The sequence below is a fragment of the Berghia stephanieae genome, chromosome 4, assembly GCF_034508935.2.
Source record: "Berghia stephanieae isolate SIO BIC M18660-M18661 chromosome 4, UCSD_Bste_1.3, whole genome shotgun sequence".
NCBI classification, from domain to species: Eukaryota; Metazoa; Mollusca; class Gastropoda; order Nudibranchia; family Aeolidiidae; genus Berghia; species Berghia stephanieae.
This window is the reverse complement of record NC_088363.1, coordinates 16729020-16741519: the sequence shown is the minus strand read 5'-3', so window position 1 is coordinate 16741519 and position 12500 is coordinate 16729020. Positions and strand designations below refer to the sequence as shown.

Below are 12500 nucleotides of genomic sequence, written 5' to 3'. Positions count from 1 at the left end.
GTATGATCTTTTTTTTTTTTTTTTTTTTGTTTCCTTCTATCAAAGTATTTGTGTGTGGTTGCGGGGGGGGGGGGGGGGGGGTGGTGGGGGGGAGTGGGGGCCAAGTGGCCGAGTGGTTAAGGCATTGCACTGTGACCCGGAAGGTCCCGCGTTCGAGCCCCGCTTCAGGCACTTTCATTTTTTTTTTTTCATTGGGAAAGATTATTAACCCCCAATTTACCCACTTGGACAACATGGGTGATTTCTGTTGACATTAGACATCTTGTTTGATGAATTATCTATATTCCTTCATGGAATGCCTCGGCGACGATATCTTATGATGTCGTGGCGGAAGGGCATAATTAATTACTATAGGATTTTAATAAGCTTTCTCATTTGAGGTCCATCGTCTCAAAACGGTTTTATGTCGGGGTGGCTCAGAGGCTAAAAACTGAATTTATGGTCGAAAATGTTAGGAGACTTGAATGACGTTTTATGAAGTATTGAGAAGAGCCACGAGGCCCATGGAGCTGGAGTTTATCCCGGTTTGTATTGCGTGAAGTGGACAATAGCCAGTCCCAGGTTTGAGAGTTTTTGCCAAGATGAGGGTCACTAGAATCGATCGATTTTTGAAGGACGAGTTTTCTGGGCCAAATGTTTAAATACGATTTTTCCCCCAAAAAATATGGCACTTAAGATACTTATAGATACATAGGGTACCAAGGGATTTTTTAAAAATGCCTGAATTCCACCCCAGAACGTGACTGTTTTAACCCTTATGCTATGAATCATTTTGAGCACTTTAATTGTCTTGTCATCGGAAACCCAAGATAATTAAATTTTAATCCGAATTCTAAATTATGACATTTTATATAACTTTATCCGCTCGACGTCCACAAAACTACTTCAGTACTTAATTTTTACACTTGCTGTTTTCATATTGAATTCAATTTTCATAACCTAGTAAGTACAACTCGACTAATACCATTTTCAAAGATTGGTTACATATTTCAGTCAGATCGGCCCGATTCAAATCCGTGAGTAACTCGCTCTTTCCATTCAATTTAAGTTTATTTATCAACGGTTTGTTTACAGCTATTTTTTGAGGATTGAAAAATAAATATTGACCTCATCACAATGTTTACTCACAGTCAATATGCTGTGGCCCTCTTGTTCCGGTACGCAGGTCAACTTAGAGCCTCTGTCAGGTCAAAGGTCATGTAATGTTCACTTCGTCATTTGATGCAAGGTTGACAATTTTCCGTATATTTACGGAATTCAGTATGACTTTCAACCACCTGCTAAATGGAAAATAGTAAGTATACATACATGCGTGTAATGTCTTTTTACTGTAATTAAGCGCTCAGAAAGGAGCTGGTCTGTGTGTTTGTGTAAACGTTCATCAACTTTTGCCTCATGAATTGGCAACCCCTGTTGATGTTTGTGTGAAACTCGGACATCTGTGTATTAGAATGATGTGGTATATTATCCTCTTTTTGTGTGTGCTTCTTTGTCAGGTCCTGCTGCCAGGTTGAATATCTCTATTTTTCCAAAAGTCTGTTCAATTGCAGCGCTACGTTTCTTTCCGGAATATCTCTTGGTTCAACCCCCCCCCCCCCCTTTAGACAAATAATAATAATAATAATAATAATAATAATAATAATAATAATAATAATAATAATAAATATTCATTTCTCTAGCTCTGGGCCCCGTCTGATAATTTCCTCCTTCTTAGAGTCTTTGGGGAACCGAACATTAATCAAGTAGACCTTCAGGGTAGAAGCACTGGGGATGAGCACAATTTCCGAATTTACATTTTTTTAGATAGCAAGATTTTTTTAAATTTGTTTGTTTTTTAATAATTTATTTATTTTTATTTATTTATTTATTTATTTATTTATTTATTCATTCATTTATTTATTTATTTATTTATTTATTTATTTATTTATTTATTTATCTATTTATTTATTTATTTATTTATTTAATTATTTATATATTGTTACTGTTTGGTTGTATTCTATTTTCTTTATAATTGTGATTTGAATTCTTTTTATTTTTCGCTTTGTTTAATTGATTAATATAATATCACAACTCCTTTTTTTAGCACAGAATTTTAATCCCCCCCCCTCTCTCTCTCTCTCTCTCTCTCTCTCTCTCTCTCTCTCTCTCTCTCTCTCTCTCCTTGCTTTCAAACATTAACTTTATCAGCCACGAACGTACGCCATTTATATTAAAATAACCCTATTACCAAAATACCTAAAACCTGAAAAATATACCAAATAAATAACCCAAATCTTTTCCCAAGCTGTTCTGGTTGTAAATTAACAAAACCAGCGGGTGATATTTTTAGACGCGTTTTCATGATTTTGCCACCAATTCTTCGGTCCTATCTATTCATATGAGAGAGAATAAGCGATTATGAGATTTTACAAAGCAGGAGCAACTCCTCATTGACTCCTCTCAGAATTGAGACAAACAAGGATGTCATCCTGATTCAACATTGCTCAATACAGTTGAAAAGAGAGGAGAGAGAGAGAGAGAGAGAGAGAGAGAGAGAGAGAGAGAGAGAGAGAGAGAGAGAGAGAGAGAGAGAGAGAGAGAGAGAGGATTTTGGGTCGCCCTGTGATAAGAAAGGTTTTCTGCCGCCTCTTAACGTTGTTAATATTATGTTAAGTTGATTTAAATGCTTAGAAAATGAGTTTAGAGTAAGAAAAAATTGGAACTTAAAGAAGTTTGTAATTTGTTTCATTGAGAACAACAATAACAAAATTTAAAATCTCACCTTTCAGGCCAATTTAACTTCGGATTTGAAGGCCCTGGGTTCGAGTCCCTCTCTGAGCGGCGCATTGTTGAGTCCTTGGAAAAGGCTCTTTACACCTATCACCATAATCAGGTGTAAAATGAGTACCTGACCGTTAACAGCGTTGTTTCTGTCGGGGGAAAAATGTAATATCGCCGAACTGGCGTCATGTCTCCTACATGTTAGTGTTGCTGTTTTCTAGGCACCCTTTATAAAGCTCTTTGAGCACGTTTTATGGATGTCGCGCTATATAAAACCTCAAGTTATTGTTGTTTTTTGTTTAATTAGTATCTGGTTCACCCTGACATGATACCATTTTGACACGAAAGGTCACAAATAGTAACAACTGCCTTATTGATGCTAGGCGTTTAGGTGAAATACTCACACAACAATCTGCCAGCCGGGTGGATATAACGTACAAAACACAAACTATAATATGTAATCTTGAACGTTTATAGTCTGGTGATACAATTTAGTGAGAACTAATCACCAAAATGAAATGGCTGTCTAAAAACAATGACAAAGAGCTGGGTGACGTCAATTTCGTTCCTTCTATATAACATATTTCTCACAGTTTTAAAGTTCCCGGTGTACTTGTAATAAGAGCGGGAATCTTTCTTTCCTTTCTTCTATTTTTTTTTTCTATTTTTTTTTTCTTCTTCTTTTTTCAAAGCCGATGTCGCCCTTCTGTGAAGACCACATGCCGTCATGTGTTCTAATCTCCTCTCATCCTCAACAAAAGATGACTATTCGATACGATGTCAAATCAGTTCGTTTCGTTCAAAATCTTACTTTTTAATATCACACTTATTAATCTTTATGATTATGGAAAATTCACGCAACACCGCACGCAATGCATTAATTGTGCGGCTATGTGGTCTAGTGGTATGACACTCGCTTTCGGATCGGAAGGTCTTGGGTTTGAGTCCTTGGAAAAGACTCTTTACTCACATTCTCTCACCGTACCCAGGTGTAAAATGAGTACCTGACCGTTAACAGCGTTGTCTTTGTCCGAAAAATTGTAATATCGCCTAACAGGCGTCATGTCCCGTCCTACATGTTAAATGTTGCTGTGGACCAGGGACCCCTTGTAAAGCGCTTTGAGCACATTTAGTGGATATTGCGCTATATAAAGCTTAATTATAATAAAAGCTCAATTATTAATAAGTAGAATTCTAATTCAGTGTGGTTTATTATCTGGGATATAACGCGTCCGACGGGTACTTATTTGCAGGTCTGATCACCTAAATTGTTATGGTCTCACTGTTGTAATAGAAATACACTCTCAAACCGACGCATAACAACGTCCATTACAACAATGTTAAATCAGGCCCATAATTGCGTTCGGTTATCAGACCTGCTAATAAGTGCACCTAGATCGCGTCAAATCAATATTTTGTCAAAGTGAATCGAGTGTCAAAAAGTGAATTTAAAATTATAATGATAAGAAAAATGAAATTTTAAAGTTTTTGCACTATATAAAACTATGGACGTAGATATATTATGTATTTTACCCATTAAAACTCGTAAGCTTAACCCGAGTTTCATATTGGTATTATACGTTTAGGTAAAATACTCACAACATCCGCCAGCCGGATGTAACGTATACAAGCACACAAAATTATGTGTAACCTTGATCGCTTAAAATCTGATTCTGATTGATATAATTTAGTTATTTTACTCATAAACTTGGCTGGCTAAAAACAATAACAAAAAGTCGAGTGGCGCCAGTTAGGTTCTTTCTAAGAGAGTGTCAATCTTTCTTTCCCTTTCTTTTCTTTTCTGTTTTTAAATTATTTTTTTTTTGTTTTTGTTTTTTTTTTTCAATCCTGTATCGCCCTGTAAAGAGCACATGCCAGCGTGTGTTCTAATCCCTTCTCAATCACAGCTAAAGATGACTATCCGAGACGGTGTCAAATCAGTTCGTTTCTTTCAAAATCTTACTTTTTAATGCGTACAATACACTTAATGTTTATGATTATGCAAAATTCATGCAACACCGCACACAATGCATTAATTACTAGAATTCTAATTCACCGTGATTTATTATCTATGACTGCATGACGTGCAAATAAAGCTTGACAGGCGTCATGTCTCGTCCTACATGTTAAATGGCTAGGGACTCCGTGTAAACGCTTTGACCACGTTTGATGGATTTTGCGCTATATAAAATCTCTTGTTAAAATGTACGAGTATAATCCTTTGAATTGCTTTTGTTGCAGAAAGGAGAAGGGTGTTGAGCCCGAAATGCTCCGCGTTATGTATCTTTCTCTTCTTTTTGCTTAGGACCCCTCGTAAAGCGCTTCGAACACGTTTCGTGGATATTAGTAGTAGTAGTAGAAGTAGTAGTAGTAGTAGTAGTAGTAGTAGTAGTAGTAGTAGTAGTAGTAGTAGTAGTAGTAGCAGTAGTAGTAGTAGTAGTAAGCTTCGCAGTCTGAATGACGTTTGCTGAGAATTGTGTGATTCAGTCATGGTCGACGAGTATAGTTGCTCTCTCCATCCATGTTGTTAATTGTTTCCATTGGTCACGGTCCTGGGCCAGAGTTTTGAGGCTGTCAAGATCTTGTCGTGACTTTAGTACGGAGGGCACTGCAGTATTTTTTAGTTCTTCGGGGATTAATTCGGCCTCATCTGAATCCAGAAATTTCTTATATGTAGAGAGATCCTGGTTCAGGGTAGTTACTATTATTGATGTTGGTGGTCTCCCTACATATTTGTTGCCACGAAGGAAATATTCTGTCATTGCAGTTTGGGCTGGGATATTATCTTCTCGACGGAAGACGTGACCAAATAGCCTCCATCGCTTTTCTTTTATTATTGTACTCAGGCGTTGGATCCTGGTTCGCGGATATTGCTCTATATAAATTCTCAAGTATCTGTCTTCCTGGCCCGAATCTTTTCCCTGTCCGAAAAAAATGTAATATCGCCTAGCAGACGACATGTCTCGTCCTACATAGTAAGTGTTGCTGTTAGCCAGGGACAACTGTAAAGCGCTTTGAGCACGTTTAGTGGATATTACGCTATATAAAAGCTCAAGATTTTGTTCAATGTTGACTACAGTCCACAGCTTCTAACAGCTTAGTAATTTACTTAAAATAGGTTGTGGATACAATTTGGTTTGGCAACGATTATTCTTATCCTCATCTGCTTAGTGTGTGCTGTCAAAACGATTGCTGTTTAGAATTTTAAATATTTTGTTGTTCAGCCTGGGGTGAATAAGTACAAGAATGGTTGGATCGTGTGTTAAAAGAAATTTTTAAAAAATCTTTTCAGTATTTTGCAGGAGGTTTTTTTTTAATGTCCAAAACATTATTTTACTGTATTTGTGCAGCTATGTGGTTTTGTGGTATGACTCGCCTTTGGATTGGAAGGTCCTGGGTTCGAGTCCCGCATAGTTGTGTCCTTGGAAAAGGCTATTTACTTACATTATCTCGCCGTGCTCAGGTGTAAAATGGGTACCTGGCCATAAATATATAAATAAATACCTAAATAAATAAATTAATTAATTAATAGAAAATGAACGAATTAGTAAATAAATAAATAAGTACATAAATCAAAACATAAATAAATAAATACTTAATTGCCTGTCACTATACTTGACAGTCATTTTTCGCAAAATATTTCCAACACAATAAAGCAATTTTTCTTTAGCCTCGTTTTGATTGTTTGCCTAGTTGAATAATATAGCACTTGCTGACTTTCTTTAATTATAAGTTACAAAGTAATTGCTCAGTTCTGCAGCCACGCTTCGCCACCGATTTTATCAACTATTATAGCCACGGAGCGTGTCCTTCGTTATGTCTAAATCCTAGAGATTTTTGCTACTTTTCAAAATTGGAAAAAAATGTATTAAAAATGAGCATGTACATAGATGGTTTTATTCATCTACCATAAATATGTAAAAACCAAAAAAAAACAAAAACCCACACATTATCTATATCTTATCTTGTCTTATACTACGCCTATAATTTGTCTCAGAAAAATGTAATAAATAGGCATGGAGTAAAAGTAACCCGGGTAAACTACGGATATAATCGGTGTTAGGGTTGAGTGAGTTAACGAAGGATACGCACGGACTGTGGAGCTGCTTATCGAAGTTGTAGCGTTTCTCTACTAATCTGCTCCTTAATTCTGTTTGACAAGTGCGTGAATGGAATTGAGTTCGTCTGTATGCTTAGATTTTATAAAGTTCATGGATATGGTAGTTTTTCATTTACTAATTTAACCCCCCCCCCCCTTCTCTCTCTCTCTCTCTCTCTCTCTCTCTCTTCTATATATATATATATATATATATATATATATATATATATATATATCTTCTCTCTCTCATCTCCCACCCCTCTCTTTCTCTCTCGTTTTCTTTTCCCTCCCCTCCTCTCTCTTTCTCTCTCTCTCTCTCTCTCTCTCTCTCTCTCTCTCTCTCTCTCTTTCTCTCGTTTTCTCTTTCTCTCTTCCTCTCTCTTTCTTTCTTTCTGTCTCTGTTTCTCTCTCTCTCTCCTGCCCCCTCTCTTTCTCTCAGATTCTCTCGTTTCTCTCATTCTTTCTTTCTCTCCTCTCTCTCTCCCTCTCTCTCCCTCTCTCTCTCTCTCTCTCTCTCTATCTATCTATCTATCTATCTTTCTTTCTTTCTCTCGTTATCCCTCTTTTTCTCTCTCCCTCTCCTCTCTCTCCCCCCCCCCTCTTTTTCGTTCTCTCTCACTATCTATCTATCTGTCTATCTATCTATCTGTCTATCTATCTATCTATCTATTTATTTATCTATCTATCTATCTATCTATCTATCTATTATCTATTATTATTTACTATCTATCTATCTATTTATTTATCTATCTATCTATCTATTTATCACTATCTATCTATCTTATTATTATCTATCTCTATCATCTATCTTCTATCTATCTATATATCTATTTATTTATCTATCTATCTATCTATTTATTTATCTATCTATCTATCTATCTATCTATCTATCTATCTATCTATCGATTGATCCACTTTGTGTCAACCTTTTCAGTGTATAAACGAAAAAAAATACGTTCTTAATACTCCTTTCTGTTTACTTAAGTTATTATGTTTCTATTATAAAATCAAAGGCGAGCTTGCATTCCAAAGGTATTGAATGTCCTACTACAGTATATTCAATGTACGAATTTTCGAGAGAGAAAAAAAAAAAAAACACAGTATCCTCACATATATAAGTATTTAAATAGATAATAAAATATGTAAATATCGTTTATAAAACCGACAGAGAAGGGTTATAGTCTATACAATTCGTCGAGATTATTTACCCGTGATTCATTTTACCAATAATCAATACCAATCAATACATGCATAAGCGAGTGTGATGTGTGTTCATCCTTCTATCTAAAATCCTTCTGTTTCACTCTACTAGTAGTAGTAGCGTATGGCTACACCTCCAAATTATGTTTGTCGATCCATGATGTCAGGAATCTCCGGCTTCAAAGATTGTTTCGTACCCCCCTTCTAATTTTGTTACTGGGCATTGCAGGACCAGATGATCGATGGTTTGAAGTCCCCCTTTTTCACTCTACGTATTCTTTATCTATCAATTTAAAAAGGGTTGCCGTCCTCTGAAGAAAAAAACCCCCAACATTTTAAACAGTTGGCCAGAAAACCTGTCCTTCAAGTATCGATCGGTTAAAATGACCTCGTCTTGTCAAAGACTATGAACCAGAAAATTCGTCCTTCATATATCCATCGGTTAAAATGACCTCATCTTGTCAAAAACTCTCTACTCGAAAAAAAAAAATGGCCTTCAAGTTAAATATTGATCATTTAAAACGACCGTCATTTCCTAAAAAAAAAAATAATAATTTTTAAATTAAAAAAAAATATCTCATACTCGAGACTTTAACGTCATTATTGATTTTTTGTTGTATATTGAGGGACGAATGTATGTCCGAACAAAAACTCTATACTCGAAAAAATGGCCTTCAAGTTAAATAAAGAGCAATTAAAATGATCGCCATTTCCTTCAAAATAAAAATTAAATTTTTAAAAATTGGAGGGGGGGGGGGGGGGGGGGGGGGGGGGGGGGGGGAATTATCTCAAACCGGAGACTTTAACGTCATATTAATTTTTTGTTATATATCGAAGGACGAATTTATTTCCAAACAAAAATGTATGTTGTTTTTTTCTCCAGAGTACAACAGGCCTGTCCCCACAGTCACCCATGTTCTATCAATGTTACACATTCCAGCCTTGGTGTGTAAATTAAATCGGATAACCTTGCATGTCCCCCCGCGGTGAAAATAAGCGTGAAATTGCACTGATAACCTATAAATTATGTAGTGAAGGGCGTTGTATTCTAGAATCGAGATTTTATGTGGATATTGGATAATATGATATTGTTGTGCCAATCAACACGAATGCTTTGAAGATTGCATTTTATTTTATTTTGTCATCAAGTTACCAGGTTTCAATTGGAATGATTTTCTTTTCTTATGTTACACTGCTATTATTATGTTGTTCAATATAATTGTTAATTATTGTTCGTTCGGTTCATAATTAGGCCTAATGTTGTTGAATCATAATAATAGGCGATATAGTGCCTCGAGGTCTTTGGACCGTGATGCCTCAAAAAAGATATTCGACTCTGTTTTAGACTCTTTCTTTCTCTCTCTCTCTCTCTCTCTCTCTCTCTCTCTCTCTCTCTCTCTCTCTCCTCTCTCTTTCTTTCTTTCTTTCTTTCTCTTCTTCTTCTCTCTCTTTCTTCTCTTCTCTTTCTTCTCTTCTCCTCTCTCTCTCTCTCTCTCTCCTCTCTCTCTCTCTCTCTCTCTCTCTCTCTCTCTCTCTCTCTCTCTCTCTTTTTTTTTTTTCTCTTTCTTTCTCTCTCCCTCTGTGTGTGTTTATGAGTGTTTACTTTGTAAGGGTTTGAGAGTGTGTTTTATGTGTGTAGGGAGGCTTCGACATCACCACCGCCTATTCTCTCTCTCTCTCTCTCTCTCTCTCTCTCTCTCTCTCTCTCTCTCTCTCTCTCTCTCTCTCGTTTCATGTCATTTAGACACAGTTGTGTCACAATCATGAATATTACAGTCGTGACATATCACCATAAAAAAGGTTTATTTAATTGAATGGGCAGATCTCTGTGTGTGTGTGTGTGTGCGCGCGCGCGCGCGTGTGTGTGTGTGTGTGTGTTAAGAGAGAAATTCCCATGCACTAGAGACCCCCCCCCCCCTCCCCCTCCTCTCGCATTCTTGCAATGTCATGCTCTGCAGTAAGATAACATAAACATTTTCATTTTGGACAGGACGCTTTCATTTCAAATTTCATTAAATAAAGATTAGTCTTGCCAAATAGCCTCAAACCTGAGACTACCGCTACTTTTGGTACAACTAGTACCAATGCTGCTGCTACTACTACTATTACTACTGCTACTACTACTACTACTACTACTACTACTACTACTACTACTACTACTCCTACTACTACTACTACTACTACTACTACTACTACTACTACTACTACTACTACTACTACTACTACTACTACTACTACTACTACTACTACTACTACTACTACTACTACTACTACTACTACTACTACTACTACTACTACTACTTGTTTTGTTTGTTTTGTTTTCAAGGGTTTTACGGCGCTTGCAACACATTTAGGTTATATCAGCGCCAGTAAAAAGGAAGAAAATGGGATAGTAAAAAGTTATAGAATTACAATTAAAGCACCCAAGAAAAAGTAAGACATAGGGGAACTGAGAACAAATAGGGATCAGATGTAGATTCCAAGAGCATACCACCAATGTACTTAGTTTGAAATCACCTACAAGTCTCATCCAGACACAAGCACAAAATCCAACAAAGAGGAACACACTCAAGTGCTTACATTATACATTCAAAATAAAAATAATAATACATAACAGAGAGATGATTTACAAGGAAAAAAATATCATCTCCCAAAACAATAACTATGCACTTGACTGTTTCCCTCTCAGCTAGGACTCCGGACAGAGCCATGACAAAACCAAGTAATCTCATTCCAAGACAAAGACAGAAAGCATGTTGGAAAACAGATATAAGGGGATAGAAGACACAGTATGTACCTCCCTGCCCGCTATGGGAGGTCAGGACTACTACTACTTCTACTAATACTACTACAACTACTACTGCTACTACTACTACTTATACTAATATTACTCATATATTAAACATTGTTATTTAATTCTGCTAGCTGCAAAGCAATTATCAAAATTTAAAGAAACTTACACTTCAGTGCGCTTTGTAGTCTTGTGGGTCCTTGGTTTGAGTCCTGCTGTGAGTCCTTCGAAAAAACTCATTACTTTCATTCTCTCACTGCATTTCGGTGTGAAATGGATATCTGGTCGTTAATAATTTTGTCTCTGAGTTTTTTTTTGTTTTTTTAAACTATGGCTGCTCACTTGCGTCATGTCTCGTGTTGCGCCATGTCTCGCTCTACTTGCCATGCTAAGTGTTGTAGTCAGCTTGGGACCCCTTGTAACGCGCTTTGAGCACAAATTAATGCTATGTGTTTAGACAAATACTCACAACATCTGCCAGCCGGATACAACGTACAATGTAACATTGAACGTTTATAGTCAATTTGATAGAATTAAGTGATAACTTCTCTCATAAAATGACTGACTAAAAACAATAACAAAGAGCTGAGTGTCGTCAATTTCATTCCTTCTATAGTGGATATTGTTCGATAGATAGAACGAAGTTGACGTCACTCAGGTCTTTGTTATTGTTTTTTGCTATCCATGTTTGTGAGTAATTCTCACTAAACTGTATTGACCAGACTATAAACGTTCAAAGTTACACAGTTTTGTGTATTGGTCCGTTATAGTTCCGGATGGCAATGTTGTGACCTATGAGCCAAGCGCATACTATCTATAGATAGTGTGCGCTTGGCTAAGAAGCTCATAACATTGCCATCCGGAACTATAACGGACCAACACACAAAACTGTGTGTATCCATGAACGTTTATAGTCTGGTCAATACAGTTTAGTGAGTATTACTCATAAACACGGATACCAAAAAACAATAACAAAGATCTGAATGACGTCATCTTCGAACTATCTATAGAACAATATCCACTATAGAAGGAACGAAATTGACGTTACTCAGGCCTTTGTTACTGTTTTTTGTCATCCGCGTTTATGAGTAATGCTCACTGAAATGTAACAACCCGACTATAAACGTTCATGGAGACACACAGTTTTTTGTGTTGGTCAGTTATACTTCCGGATGGCAATGTTATGAGCTTCTCAGCCAAGCGCATACTATCCATATAAAAGCTCAAGTGTTTTTGTTTGTTTTAAATATTATTTATTTCCTTTGAGAACAACCCACGAATAAGAACTTGAAAAGCTGGTTGTAAGCACTATAATTAGCGGTGTGTAAACACTACCATGGCTTGGCTTTCCAAATGGATCTGTCGTGAAACTGAACACTATCGAAAACGGTGTTATAGATTTGTGTGTATTAAGAATTTAAACTATCAGGGTGTCCATATGTGACCCATATCGTTTCTAGCTCATACGGTTGAGTCACGATCTCCCCGGCCAGGCGGAGTTGTCGTACCAGTAAGGTCGAGGGTTCGAACCCCCGCCCATCGCACGCCGCGAAGTTTTTATTCTCTATTGTTTTCTGGTACTTTCCTACTCGCTTCATGTCTAGTTCCATATTACGTGACCCATCGTTTCAAAATGGCATTATTTCTGAC

The 12500-nt window shown here is 36.7% G+C and overlaps 1 protein-coding gene across 4 annotated transcripts in view; it reads left to right on the top strand.

Annotated features, from left to right (window-relative positions):
- Nucleotides 1-12500, top strand: part of LOC144970116 (uncharacterized) — an 87449-nt gene that overhangs the window by 52009 nt on the left and 22940 nt on the right. The gene's annotated exons all lie outside the window — the stretch shown is intronic.